The sequence below is a fragment of the Micromys minutus genome (genome assembly GCF_963924665.1).
Source record: "Micromys minutus genome assembly, chromosome: 8".
Taxonomy (NCBI): domain Eukaryota; kingdom Metazoa; phylum Chordata; class Mammalia; order Rodentia; family Muridae; genus Micromys; species Micromys minutus.
The window spans coordinates 41,473,736-41,487,932 of record NC_137977.1 but is presented as its reverse complement, the minus strand read 5'-3'; the positions used below and the strand labels follow the sequence as shown (position 1 = coordinate 41,487,932).

General features: G+C 39.6%; 1 pseudogene across 1 annotated transcript; it reads right to left on the bottom strand.

The window, feature by feature from the left end:
* Positions 1 to 1,114: 1,114 nt before the first annotated feature.
* LOC308423171 (nuclear distribution protein nudE homolog 1-like) lies at positions 1,115 to 2,262 on the bottom strand (annotated as a pseudogene). Its single transcript has 2 exons — positions 1,333 to 2,262; positions 1,115 to 1,203 (listed from the first exon to the last, which is right to left on the bottom strand). The product of its transcript is annotated as a nuclear distribution protein nudE homolog 1-like (transcript).
* Positions 2,263 to 14,197: the final 11,935 nt, after the last annotated feature.

Sequence of the window (14,197 nt, the reverse complement as noted above, 5' to 3'; positions counted from 1 at the left end):
AGGAAATTGTAAATTCAGCAATTGGTCTACTGGGGAAAAGAATTATGCTAGAACTAGGATCACTTTCTAACTCAAAATTCTTCTCCTCACTTTTTTTTTATTAAGCAGGCATTTCTTTTGACTTTATTTCTTATAAAAAATAAAGTCCATCTTTCCCCAGATTATTATGTCTAAGAAGAACAAATATCCAAGCAGCTTAAAATTACCTGTGAATGTCAGTAGCACACGGGCAGTTGTAGGTCTGACTCTAGGCCAGTTTCGCCCCATGGACTAGAGAATAAGTTAGTAGCCAAGTGAAGGGTGAAGCTCTGGTATTAGTTTTGCTTTTCTCATTGTGGATCGAAACTTGAGGCAGCGCCACACCCCAGAGATGAGCCGGTGCTGGTTTTTTGACCTTCCAAGGGAGCAGAGCATCTGCTGGTCACTTCCATCTCATGCTTTAGTCGCCTTTGTTGCTCTATGGTGTCTGGATGAAATTCTGTTCTTAGGAATGGTGTAACAAAGGCCAGCACAATGCAAGCTGTCCAGGGTCACCCCAACATCACTGCAGGGGACTCAGGAAAGACAGGAGCCGGGGTTTACCGATAGAGGATGGCCTCCCACTGACCTAAGAGGCAGAAAGTGTTGAAGTATCAAAGGCACATGACCTTAGTTTAATACAGCCTTTTGCTTCTGGAATCTCCCAGTCTTAGATACAATTTAATCATGTTGTAAAAGCACCAGGAGAATGTTCCAGAAGACAGCTTCAGCTGGAAGTAGGCTGCAGAGAGCTCCTGAGCTGGGCTTTAGTCCTGCTTTGAAGATTATGTATATTCAAATTTAATGGCCCTGGAGGCCATTAAAACTCTAGGTAGCCAATGATATCATACCTTAGAGCTGCTTGGTGTGTGTGGGGGGGTGGGGGGGTGTAGGTGTTCACTTCAATGCTAGGGACTGGGCACATTATAGGGATAATGTCAAGTCCCCAGGCAACAGCTTTAGTCAGCTTAGGCAGCACAGCACAAAGTGAATGCTGGTGATGCTACCTCTTATTTCTCAAACTACCTTGAAAATATAAGGACTAAAAGCCAACTATAAGTAAGGAAGACAGGCGAAGGTGCAGTTTCCACTGGTCCTAAAGCAAAATCTTGACCATACCCTGGGTGGATGGCAGCGCTGGTGATGTGAATGGAGAGGCCGGTTTCCCAAACTCCAATTGTTTTCCTGACCTTCAGACAGAGCAAACCATATTTAACAGATGAGACAGCAGTATCCCAGTGGCTATCACAGGGCTCCCAAGGTTCTAAGAGTGAATGTCAAGAGCGGGAACAAGTCTCACAGGGTCTCAATTTTCTCTCCCTTTATCTCCCATACTGGTGCTGCCTGGCCTTCTGTCAACACCATCTCTGGTTTTGGTTCCCCGCCCTGAAGCTGGCCCGCTTGTCCGGCTTGGGGATTGATCACACATGAAGTTCCTGCATGATGCTAGTTTGGACTCCAGGGCCCCAACTTTCCGAAGTAGGTCCCCAACAATGTTTAGGGTTGATATCCGGGCTGCAGGCATGAGTGGGGTCCCACTACCGGAACCGTTCAGACCATGTCTGAACATTCCTGGTGTATTCAAACCAGAGCTAGGTCCTCGGTGAGCTATTGGAGTAGTTGGTAGAGAGCCTGTGGCCTGTGGCTTTTGGCTGCCCCCGAGCCTGCCATGGGTGCCCGGGGCTTGTCTTGCTTCTGCTGCACAGCCAGTTGCTGCCTCAGATCTCGGGCTTCATCCTTCAGCCTCTGCACAGATTCCAGAAAATTCTCCTTCTCATCCAGTTCACTCTCTAGGAAGGCATTTCTTTCGATGGCTTGATTCAAACGCTGCTCAAAGTCCTCCAGGGACATGATTGTGGCTCGTTTTGCTCTTTCCAGGTCATCGTTGGCTTGTTCCAGTTCCGGGATGTATTTCTGCAGTTGGTCTTCAATGGCTTTAGTCTGAGCCAGGTCATCCTCCGAGGCTGAGAGCTGCCAATAACCCTCTGAATGCTGCATTTCAAACTTCTTCACAGACTCAAGCGCCATTCGAAGGCGGTTATTCTCTGACAACAGGTCCCGGTTCCTGGTTTCAATTTGCTGCAACTGAGTCTCCAATTCAGCTTCGTGTTTCCGGCTTCCTTCCTGGAACTCTCGGAGTTCCTCCTGTGTATTCCCTGTCCTCTGCTTGTAGATTATGGCCAGGTCTCTCCAATAATTTGTTTCTTCCTCCTCTGACCCAAACGTCTTTCCAGAGTCCTCCATGGTAAAATGGGCAAGAGCTCACTGTTCCTGTGGCATGATGTCCCACCCGGGCGGCGACAATCCCAGCGAGGCCTCTTCTCCTCATTTAATGTCCACCCCTTGCAATTATCCTTAAGGAGTAAACTTCTTCCTTGACCTATGATCTTATCTTTCTCCCAATTAGTAAAGGAACTTGATAAAACTTTAATGTGTTTTTCTGGCTCATCTCTAATCCTATCTTGTGTGGTGATACTCCCCTTTTAATTTGCTTAGGCCTACACTGAACCACATAAAATACATAAACCAATAAAGCCTCCCCTTAGCCTCATGCCTCCCCAAACCTACAAAGTATAATAGCATCCTTTTCCTACAACCTGATTTACAACATTTGGCTAATGAATATGTTTTGAATTAATGTTTATAGGCCACATTGATGGCCCTATTTAGCATACTATTTAATTAGCTTAAAATAAATTTAGTAATTGACTAATTTTCACAAATATGATCAAGTTTGATATGACTTACATTATAAACTAAAACATTGATAGCTAGTATCATATATATATATATATATATATACACACACACATATATATATATATATATATATATATATATATATATAATCTGTATGTGTAGGAATAATCTAGGAAGTTTTTGTCTTCTGTTACTTTGAAATAATACATATCAATAATTTTTATAATAGTAATAATAAAATAATGTCACATAGATAATATATTTTCTCTTTTATTTATACAAAATGGGATGGTTGAGTACTACACTACTGAATTATGTCACAATTTATTGAGATATTTGTTATGAGAAGAACATGCTAGTGTATTGCAGTTTAATAGAAAATTCAAGTACTATATAATACAGCTTATATGTATATTGCTCATATACATGTCACAATGGTGTCTTTTCTTCACTCACCCATTTTCTTTATTCTCATCATTAATAAGATGAGCATCTTGATAAAGATGTGGTAAAGACACATGTTTTATTATTAACTACATGGTGAAAATAAGTAACATTCAATATCTGTGAGGATAGCAAAACGTTTATTTTGTAGAAGTTACTCTGAATAACATGAAAGTCTAAACTTGCCCAAAGAACTATAATGAAAAATCCACCAGCCCATTCTTAATATAAAAGAGGTTAGAATGGACCTGGAGAAGGGCAGTGGTGAGTCATGCTCTTCTAAGATGAGTAACATGAAGCACATGTTTCTCAAACAAGGCAGTGGAGAGCAGAGCATCGATCCCGATATCAGAATAACATTTTTGTTTTATAGAATTTCTAAGAAGGTCTTATGCATAAGAAAGCATTTTGATGTGTTCAACATATTTCATTCTTTGATCATTTAAGTCTTACAATTCTCAGGTAGGACCTAAAATGTGTCACATAGAGAAATATATAATATAGCAAATGCTAATAAAATTCATTTATGCAGTACATATTGAAATTCTGTGAAAATTTTGAGATAACTTTATGTTTTCATGTTTTAACAGATTTCTGTAACTCACAGTTGTGTTTAAGAGTAGCCTAAATTATAAGTACCACAAAAAATCAAGTTGGATAAAATCGCTTTTTCTTGATAGAAGAAAACATCATTTAATCCTTTCTGATTTGTGACCTATGACTGCACTCTGTTAAACGTAATTCAAAGGTCAAATCTAGCTGAAAGCCATGGAACACAGTACAAATTCATTATTCTATTTTAATTCATGTAGTGAAACGGCTAAGATCTCACAAATGCCTGTACCTCTGACCTAGAACTAAGATGAAATCCATCTCCCTGAAGAATATCATGAAGCCTCCAGCGAGGAGAATGCTGGGGCCCTAGAGGAAGGGATCATGTTGGTATCTAGAAAACCCTTAGAAATGCACCATTGTTGTCCCATGATAAAGTGCAGACTACACACTAAAGGAAAGGGCCATCTATTTCTCATTAGGGAAGGAAGTCACTAATATATGCCTCAGCTCCGCCAACTTTGTAGCTTTGAAGCAAATGTGAGTAGCCGCCAAGAAGATTCATGACACAAGTTCATGAGGTTTCCCAACTAAGGGATTTTAGAGTTTACTCATTCTGGTCCTTCTGTTTGAATTAAAGGTGACTGAATGCAAGATCATTTATATTACTCAATATTGCATATAGCTTCTTAGAGGTAGAACTAGGACAAGAGAACTCCTGATCTTAGTCAACCCACTTTACTAATGAGTTTCTGTCACAATTCTATATTCATAAGATGGTTTTAGGTTTATAAAATCATCACAGGATGGTAATAGTTTCCTGGACCTTGTATAATCAGTGGAACATGATAACACTCCCAAAAGGGGTGAACAGTGGTCTCTAGAGATGAAAAAGCCTTAAAACACTAGATTTTTTTTAGTTTCATGCTTCACATAAGCCCTAAGGGGGATATGTGTGTGTGTGTGTGTATACATATATACATATATATGTATGTATGTATGTATGTATGTATGTATGTATGTATGTATGTATCACTGTATCACCAGTTTCGAGGTAAATCAGGAAGGCAAAATGTTGGGAAAAAGAAGAATCAAGAGACAAATGTCTAGAAAACCTGGAAGCAAGTTCAAAGGTTTGCCTTTGTTCAAAAGCCTACCCTGAACCTTGGTCCCATTGTAGGTAGTTAACCAAAATGTTGTCTTCACACACATGCTGGAGGCTCAGCCTCAATTTGTTTTGTGATCTAATTTAATAAGCTGGAGTCTGGAAGCAGGCTTCACCATTCACATCCACATTTGAAGATCTGTGGTGAAGCACACAGTATGACTTAGTGTCAACTTTGTACCTTTACCTCTATAGACAAAATAAACAGGTGAAAAGGGCTGCTGTTCTGAGCTTGAAATATGAGAAATTTACACACACACACACACACACACACACACACACACACACACACACACAAAGCTTTAGGAACTCAAGAGACAAAAAACATTATATGGGCAACAATACTCAGAGAGGGTCTGGTTCCGTTTCTATCAACTGTAAATGTCATTTCATGTTGTTCTAATTAGGTTTTTTAACCAACCAAGTTCTTTTCCTCTCATCTTAGAATTACTTATTACACATGGTTTAGAAAGAACCACAGAAAACAATACATAAGAAGCAGTAAATTCGGAACTTAGTGGACTCTGAATAATTATAATTATTATAACAATAACAACAATAGCAGTGTTATGCGGCTGTTATTATCATTAATGTCTTCAGGAACCAAGAGACAGACTAGTCATACAGCAGTAGACAATTACTGCTTTCCCAGTTGGCTTCTCTCTCCTTCCTTTACTCCACCTCTCCTTCCACTTTAGTTTTCTTTTTTCCCTGAACCCTCCCTGACTTACCTTTACCTCTCATTGGGATTGGTCTGAGGAACATACAATGCTATGCACTTATGCTGGCCCAGAGCTAACCCAGCTTCCTTCAGGTCAGGGATTCATTTATTTAACACATGCTCATTACCTTTTTGCTACATTTGTTCTGTACCAAACACTGTTTCAAGTGGACAATTCCCAGTGTTATGCTACAGTTGTGAGCAGAAAAGTAAGGATTTCTTTCATGGAATCTATGCTTTTCTACGGGCAAAACGCAGCAAACTAGTGAATATGCAGTTTGTGGATAGGAAAGTTCTTAGAGGAAAAACAAATAGTTACTGAACCTAATAAGCAAAAGTAACAGTCTAAGAATCATGACTGACTTTTAATGGCATTTGAGAGTGTGACTCAAATGCATGGTGGGAATGGACAATTCGGATACAATCTAAGAACAATGTTCTGTCCCACGTGCTCATGGCCAGCCTCTACTCCTCTACTTCTCTCTCTCTCTGCCTCTACCACCCTCTTAACTCTCCCATGACCTGAATAAACTCTATTCCGTACTATACTGTTGTGTGGCTGGTCCCTCAGGGAAGGGATTCCCAACATAGACCCCCCAGAGGCATCTCCCTTGCCCTCAGGCCTTGCTGCACCTCCATGGGCCATATGCCCCCCACTCTCTTCATCCTTCCCCTAACATTGGTGCCGTGACTCGAATCGTTATCCTCTCACAACATTGGTGCCCTGTGACTCTTTTTTTCAGTGACTTTTCCTTTCATTGGTGCCCCGTCATCTTTTCCTTACAGTTCCTTTTTATGACTGATGGAGGGTCAGACATGTACACTTCCTAAGGTGTATTCAACACCGAGTAAGTGATTAGAGAATAAACCAGCCCAGTGAACACCATGTGTACATGTTTGTAGTCAGCTCAGGTGATATGCAAAGACCGCTTTTATGGTGTTCTGCTTAGATAGGCACAAGGTAAGGTAAGTTTGGAAACAGATTTCTTAGTAGGTCACATTTCTTAGAGAAATCACAGCAAAACTCTAGATCCATTTTTGCTAATCTGGTGTTAATACACAATTACAGGCTTGGTATGGGAGTGAGAAGAATGGGGGGAAAAGGGTTTATTAAGTAAATTGTGGGAGTGCATTTACTTCACAGCAGTTTTTCTCCAGTATTTACCAACTATTTCATAAGAAGAAAATGTACTTCAGCCTACCTGACCAATTTCTCAAATACCCCCGACTAAGAAACTTGTTGATATTTTTATCAAAAATATCATCAGGACACAATTCCAGATGTAGAAAAAATATTTAAAAGCAGGAGCCTCAGACAATAGATGAAGCAAGCACTGGTAAGTGTAAGAGACAAAGCAAGAAAGAAATGAGAGAGTGAGAAAGACAGAGAGTAAGGGGAAGGAGGGGGGAAAAGGGAAGGGAGGGAGAGAGTGGGGAGTGAGAGAGAACAGCTCAGGATGATTAATCAAGGTTGAATTTTAGCCCAATAATAAATTTTCAGTCTAAGTGTATTCTATCAATATTTAATTGCCTGTTCTGTAGCAACCCCACCCAAAGATAAGATAAAAGCCAAGCAAAATTGGTGGTCGATTCTTATGGCCTAACTACCTTGATGTCTATCTAACCAAGCTATGTTATTGACAAGGCACATAAGATAGTATCCCAGTAAATCTGCCTGGCATTTTATGTTCAGTTTTTAATCCATTATTTGATATTTATAAACAATTCCATATATATGATATATTATATATGTATAAGTATAGCAACATGCATTTGCATGTAGTTTAACTCATAAATAAACATTTATTGAAACATTAATGAAAGAGAAACCAGAATTGGAGAACTCTGTTTCAGTCAATAAAGAATAGTGAGCTAGTCTGTCAGTTGATTCATCCTTAAAACAATGTTTAAATGAAGAAACGCCTTGTTTGCTTAATAAAATGTCACTACATTGTTTCATTTGGGGAATTGGTGAAACTGACCAGATGTGACAAAACATGTTCTTGTGCGGCAAAACAGCTGATGATCCACTAAGATAAATTGCTGAGGAAATCACAGAGGCATGATGCAGTTAATGAGCTAGGTGTTGATTCGCTGACCAGTCAGACCTGCTTGTTTCATTCAGACAACTGTCTGCTCATCTGAAACCTGGAAAAAAAAGAGTAGGGGGAAAACAAGGAGCCACATGTTGGCCACACCATGCCGGCAGGCAACTCTGTGCTCCAAGAGAATCTAGGGACAGATGGTGGCTTATAGCAGACATCCATCTTAAACGGAAGTAGATTGAGGATAATGCTCCCCTTTGGTAATGGACACATCTTCGCAAAGTTATTGCTGCCAGCATCTTTGAACATGCTGATTTGCTAAGACAAGATTTTTATTGCATCTAATCTTGTTGTGAGGCAGGAAAATGTGGTTGGGTACATGCTTTTCATGTATCTTTTTTTCACCAGAACTATCTGCATTAGAGAGTGGCTAAATTGTTTTCCATATTTTATGGCACATTTCTGATGTTTCACCGCACACAACATTGATCACTAAGTCCATTAGCTGATTATGATATTCTGAAAGGAGACACTTCCTTTGGGAAAAGCCATTATTTGAAATGAAATAAAGACTCAGGCTACATAGGACTAGTGGGCTGGGATTATAAGAACAACTGCTTAATTCCTCAAAGAAAAATAATTAGCCTGAACACAATATGCAATTGTAAATGTATATATATTTTCGATATATATTCTAAAAGTCACTTAGCTATTTCTCAACAGCTAAAAGTGTCCCCATATAGATGATAAGAGCTTTTAGGTTACAAAACTGTTTTCATTGTTAAACACACCTAAAACAATACTCATAACACTATGAGTGTTCTAAGAGGATATCAGGAAAAGATAGTAAGATGTTAATGTAGGGACTTGTTGACACAGATTGAGATGAGTTAGAGGCACACAGTGATTTTGGGGTATTCCCAGAAATTATCAACAGGAAAAACTGTTGCCACTGCCAAGTGTAGCTTCCAGAGGCAGGTTATTAGCGGAAGATAGACTATACTCCTTCTGGGGTTAAGCTTATGAGAGCCAGGACCCTGAGAGGAGATTTTCCCAATGGCTTGCAATCCCTGAGCATGTTTAGCCCTTGAGGGAGTCAACTTTCAAAATTCAGTGGGTACCTCACTCACAGACCCTCTGATTTCCAACAGTATTTGTTTTTCCTTTGTCAGTAGAGCCTTGTAAAACAGAGAGCCCACTAATATAGAACATAACAGGGAGTGGATCTGTAAGCCAAGCAGTGACTCAATCATTTCCTCTTTAAATTGGAGTAGCTTACCTATCCTTTGGAACTTCACTGCAGCTGCTTCTGTGCCAGGCAAACTCTGATGCACAGAGGCACCATGTTATGGACACTGAGTAAACATCGAAGCCTTTGCTAATAAAGGGAGAAGGTATCCAATTCTCCAAACTTCTTTTATAAGCTGCAGTGGGAACCTGCCTGGCTTCTGTTCATGCATAGACACTCCAGGAGAGGAACTTAGTGGCCCACAGAAGCTCCCCAGATCCACACCTCCTCTATAGCTGTTGATTGGTGTGGCTCTTCTGTGCATGTACTCCTTTTCAGAGTATCCTAAAGGGAATTTGCACTGCTGTAAGACTATGAGCTACAATATCTACATAAACCTTTGACAATATCAATGTTTCCTTTTGGAGAGAGGCTCCAACTGCAAAGGAGTCCTTTGTATCTGATGCTGCAGTCCCATGCACATCCTTGGCAAGAGTGCACACAGCTCTAGTCATGAAAAGCCAGAAACTTCCCAGCATGTGAACTGCTATATTGTTTCAGGCTTTGGTTTTAGCCAATTACATTGTCTCTAATGTTAACACATGGTTCATGTTTGTTGTCTAAAAAAATTCTTAAGTACAGGGGGTGGGGATGGCTCAGCGGGTAAAGCTGTACAAGGATGAGGATACAAGTTCAGATACCGACCATCAACATGAAAGTAGGGTGAGTCTGTGCCTCGTTAAAGCCACAGAATTCTGGAATAGAGACAGGACAATCCTCAGCCTACACAAAATAGTGAGCTCCAGGTTTATTTAGAAATCCTGTCTTCAAAAATAAGATACAAAACAATATAGAAAGATCTTTGTTGTGAACCTCTGGCTTCCACATGTATATACATCAACAAGCAGCATGCCCCCAAATGCATAACACACATGCACCACTCACTCACTCACTCACACACACACACACACACACACACACACACACACACACACACAAATCTTAAGTATTTTGTATTTCAACTAATAATAACCTCGTAAGTGCTTCTAGACACTAGAAATATAGGCTCCATTACAAGGTAAGCTCTAAGTAATCTCATACTTCTAGAAGCCTGAGCATTGCTTTCATTGTTGTCTATACTTTAAGAGTTGTGAGATACAGGTAAAGAGTATTTAATACATGTTCAAATGTTTATAGTCAGTAATTGGTGCTGCAGAACCAGAATCATGTATTGCAGGATTGCTCAAATGGACATTGCTCTGTGATGACTTTGTAAGGAGTCCTGGCTCTAAGGTTTTATTTTGTTTTTATCTTCTTCGGCACTGGGTACTAAAGTCAGGCCTTTCCATATGCTAGGTCAGCCATATCCACATTGCTGTTTTTATTCTCTATAAACAATAGTATTTCCCTGATGGACACAGAGGCTGACAACTTGATCCTTGATGTTCCCTACTGAAGACACGTGGTGGAGATAGAGATGTCCCAGTCAGTAAAATACATACTGAGCAAGCATGGGGACAGGGGTGGGATAGCCCAGAACTTGTAATTTAACAAAAAAAAAAAAAAAAAAAAAAAAAAAAAAGCCAGGCCTCTAAGTGCACATTTGAGAATCCATGGAAGTCAGCTCAGCCTTCTCAGTGAGTTCTCAAACAGGGAGAAATGCCATCTCAAAACAACAAGGTGGATAGCAACTGAAGAAGACATTATAAGTTATCCTCTGACCACTGACTGTTTTTCTCTGACCCCAAATGTACATATGTGTCCATACTTACACACACACACACACACACACACACACACACACACACACACACACGAGCACACAGAATAAATTATAACAAAATAAAAAATGGTATTATAGTGCCAGGCAGGGTAGCACACACCTATAATTCCATCGTTCTAGAAATAGAGGCAGGAGGATGTGTGGGTGTGGGGCCAACCTAAACTACATACTGAGGGGCTGTCTCACCCTTCTACCCATCACTGTTTTCTATGGAAATTAGCATGAGGTAATTAATATCTTTTCATGCTATTACAGGACAGTAACACATTTGAGATTTTTATAGAATCACTTGTTTAATGCATTTGACCTGAAGTTTCTTAACCTAATTCTAGAAGAAAACAGAATTTAAAATGCTCTATGGTGGGAAGCCAGTGGAGCATGCGAGACAAGTTTGAGTCAGAAAAATGACCAAGAAGTGACTGCATGGCAGTGGTTTTCTCAAATGCACAGTAGAAGAAAAAAACAAAGAACGAAAATTATATTTGTAACAGTAGAAAAGAAAGAAAATGTAGGAAGTGAGTATTGAAATTATGGTACTCAGTTGTATGAAAGATCATCAAACTAGTATCTGAAAGAAGCTAGAAATAGAGTTATATACTGTTGTTCATGGGAAACAGCATGTAGTTTACTTACTTGAATGATTACATAATTTGTTAGAAGTCTATAATCTGGTTGACCCTGTCTTTTTCTTTCTTTCTTTTTTTATATTTTATTTATTTTATTCTTTTATGTGTGAGTGTGTTTTCCTGCTTGTATATCTCTGAACCACATGTGTGCAGTGATTGTGGAATCCAGAGAGTGTCATAACCTCTGGAACTAGAGTTACAGACAGGTTGTTAGTCACAGTGTATGTGCTGGAAAGCAAGCCCAGTCCCTCTGGAAGAACAGGCAGGGCTCTTAACTGTTGAGTCATCTCTCTAGCCCCTAGATCCTTTCCTTAAAGCTGATTTTTTTCTTAGTTCAAACATTCCTTTTTATTCATTCAGTATTTGTTTACTAAGGATCTGATGTCTGTCGCTCTAATGCCACTTCAGTATACAGTAATACCTGAAGTAATATGTTCTCTTCCATAGGTTTACAAAGTACTAAAACTGATAGACTTAAATGCATAATTCCACAACCAAGTGCACTGGTGACTCCCTTCTCACACCTTCCTCATCACCCTGTCTCTTCAGTACTGATGCAAATGCATCCTATGGGAATACAAATCCATGCTGAAGGATAAGTCACAACCCAGTGAGGTTGAACCTGCAGGGGATCTCCTCCTTCCTTTTCTTGCTCTGTTGTCCAATCTATAGCCCACCTTCCTGCTTCTTCCTCTCTCCCAGCTGTGGCAATGATCAGAGGACTCCACAGGTCATGGGTGAGATATAAAACAAAGGACATTCTATTTCTTGTAGAGAGACTGAAGTTGTAGATCAATGGGTTTCGATGCTCAGATTTGACGGTGTAATTACTTGTGCATGTTTAAAACCTTTGTGTATAGTATTCTCTTCTTCTCCCATTTACTTAGTTGTGTGAGTTGGGGTGATAAGGTTCGGCTGTTTCAGATACATTATACTCAGAGAACATCAATCAATTTATACACTGCTGAAAGTTTCCCCTAATATGTATCTGCAAATATCTGCACAAGTGGGAATTTTGCAATCATCTTAGTTATATACTGCTACACCCGAGAAAGACCTGAGCAGGGAATGGGCAATACATTAGAATGGGCTGAGTACTTGGTTCCTAAGGCATCTCACTTGCCTGGTCTGGAATAGAAAACTGATTGCTTAGTTATGTGTGATGAAGGATAAATTATTGGTCTTGCACAAATAGGATGGGTTAAAAGGAGACAGAAGTCTGGTAAAACCGTTTGTGCCTGAAATCCCAGCTCCTTACAAGGGTCATGCACTCGAGACAAGGCTGGAAAACATGATTAAAACTTGACTAAAATAAGATAGAAAACATAGGAAAATGTATTGCATTTGGAGCTTAAATTCTTCAGGCAAATGTCGCTCGTTCTCCCCAGTGTATCTGAGTTAAAACTGCCCCCAAAAACCTTTTCTAGTTTGTATGCTTCCATTATCTTGTTAAAAACCACTGACTCTTTAGAAGTTTGACACTTGTGTTTAGGATGGGCATCAGACATCAGGTCATTTGTGCAAGTAACTTACAAACCTGCTGAGAGTGTTAAAGGTTCTGGGAGAATTGAAGCAAGGATTCCCCACAGTGACGATGCTATTGGCTCCTGCTCTGTTCTTTGCTATGCCCACATTTGCAGAGGCTTGCTCCTGCTTAAGGTGAGAATCTGTAAGTCTGATTTTCAGAATAGAGATGAAGTTACACTCAGGGCGCATATTTAAATAACACATATGAAATGACCTAAGGTGAAGAAATCAGCATTTTCCATTTACTATGGCATCTTTTGCACAAAATTTGAAAAATGGCAGATTATTAAACTTCAAATAATGCTTTTAGCATCTCTTCTCTAATAACCATTTCCTTGAGGTGAGAATGAGAGTTTTAGGCTAAACAGAGGAATATGATTTCAATTTCTATCTTAGCATACTCAAAATTACTTATTAAATTGAAAGTCAGTAGGTTACTGTGGGTAGTGGACAATTCCATAGACCAATTAGAGTTTTTTTCTTAAAATGTTTGTGACATTTCAAATAACTGTTGCCTTAAGTTTGTATGCTATGCTAAAACACCATGACCAATGCAACTTACAGAATGAAGTGTTTGTTCAGGCTTGTTGTTAGAGAGGGATAAGAGACCTTCGCTGTCACTGTGAGGAAGAATGGCAGGACTCAGGTATAGTAGCTGGGGCAGTAAGCTGAGAACTCACAATTTACATTGCAAAGCAAAAAGCAGAGGATGAAAACTGGGTTACTCAGCAAACCAGCCCCCAAAACCCACCCCTAACCTTCCACCATTAACCAGGTATTTCAATACCCTAGACAATAGGTGGGGGGGGGGGAGAGAATCTTATTTAAACTACCACAGACATGAATAGTTAGGTATTTAGCATTCTAAAAAAAAAAAAAAAAATCTCCCTTCTGAAACTTGAAATAGTATCAAATTACATTTGCCTGTCTTTTAATCTTTTTCTTTTACAAATATGTAGTCCGTCTCTGCTAGATAGAACTGAGCACTGATGTACTAAACTAACACAAAATTCTCATAGAACTCATGCATTCGTAAGAGGCATCAGCTTATAAATCGAGAGATAAACAAAGTTGAAAATGATAGCTATACTCTTAGGGCAAGTGTGCAGAGAAAACCAGGAGACTTTGGACCTCGAATATGAAAATAAAAAGAAAAGAAAGAATATGGGAGTAATTCCTAGCATTAGAAACAGCACAGGGTAAAAGTTCCCTGACATGAGTAAACCTGCTGTTTCTCTGCGACAGCAGTTCTGTGAGCTGCACCTGAACGAGTGGCAGCTTCAGCTGGGAGGTGAATACGGCCTTGTAGGATATGGTTTTCTTGGTTCCTATATTTTCCATTCTAAATAGAGAGGAAGTTCTGGGTTGGATTGTTTTAAAGCATAGAG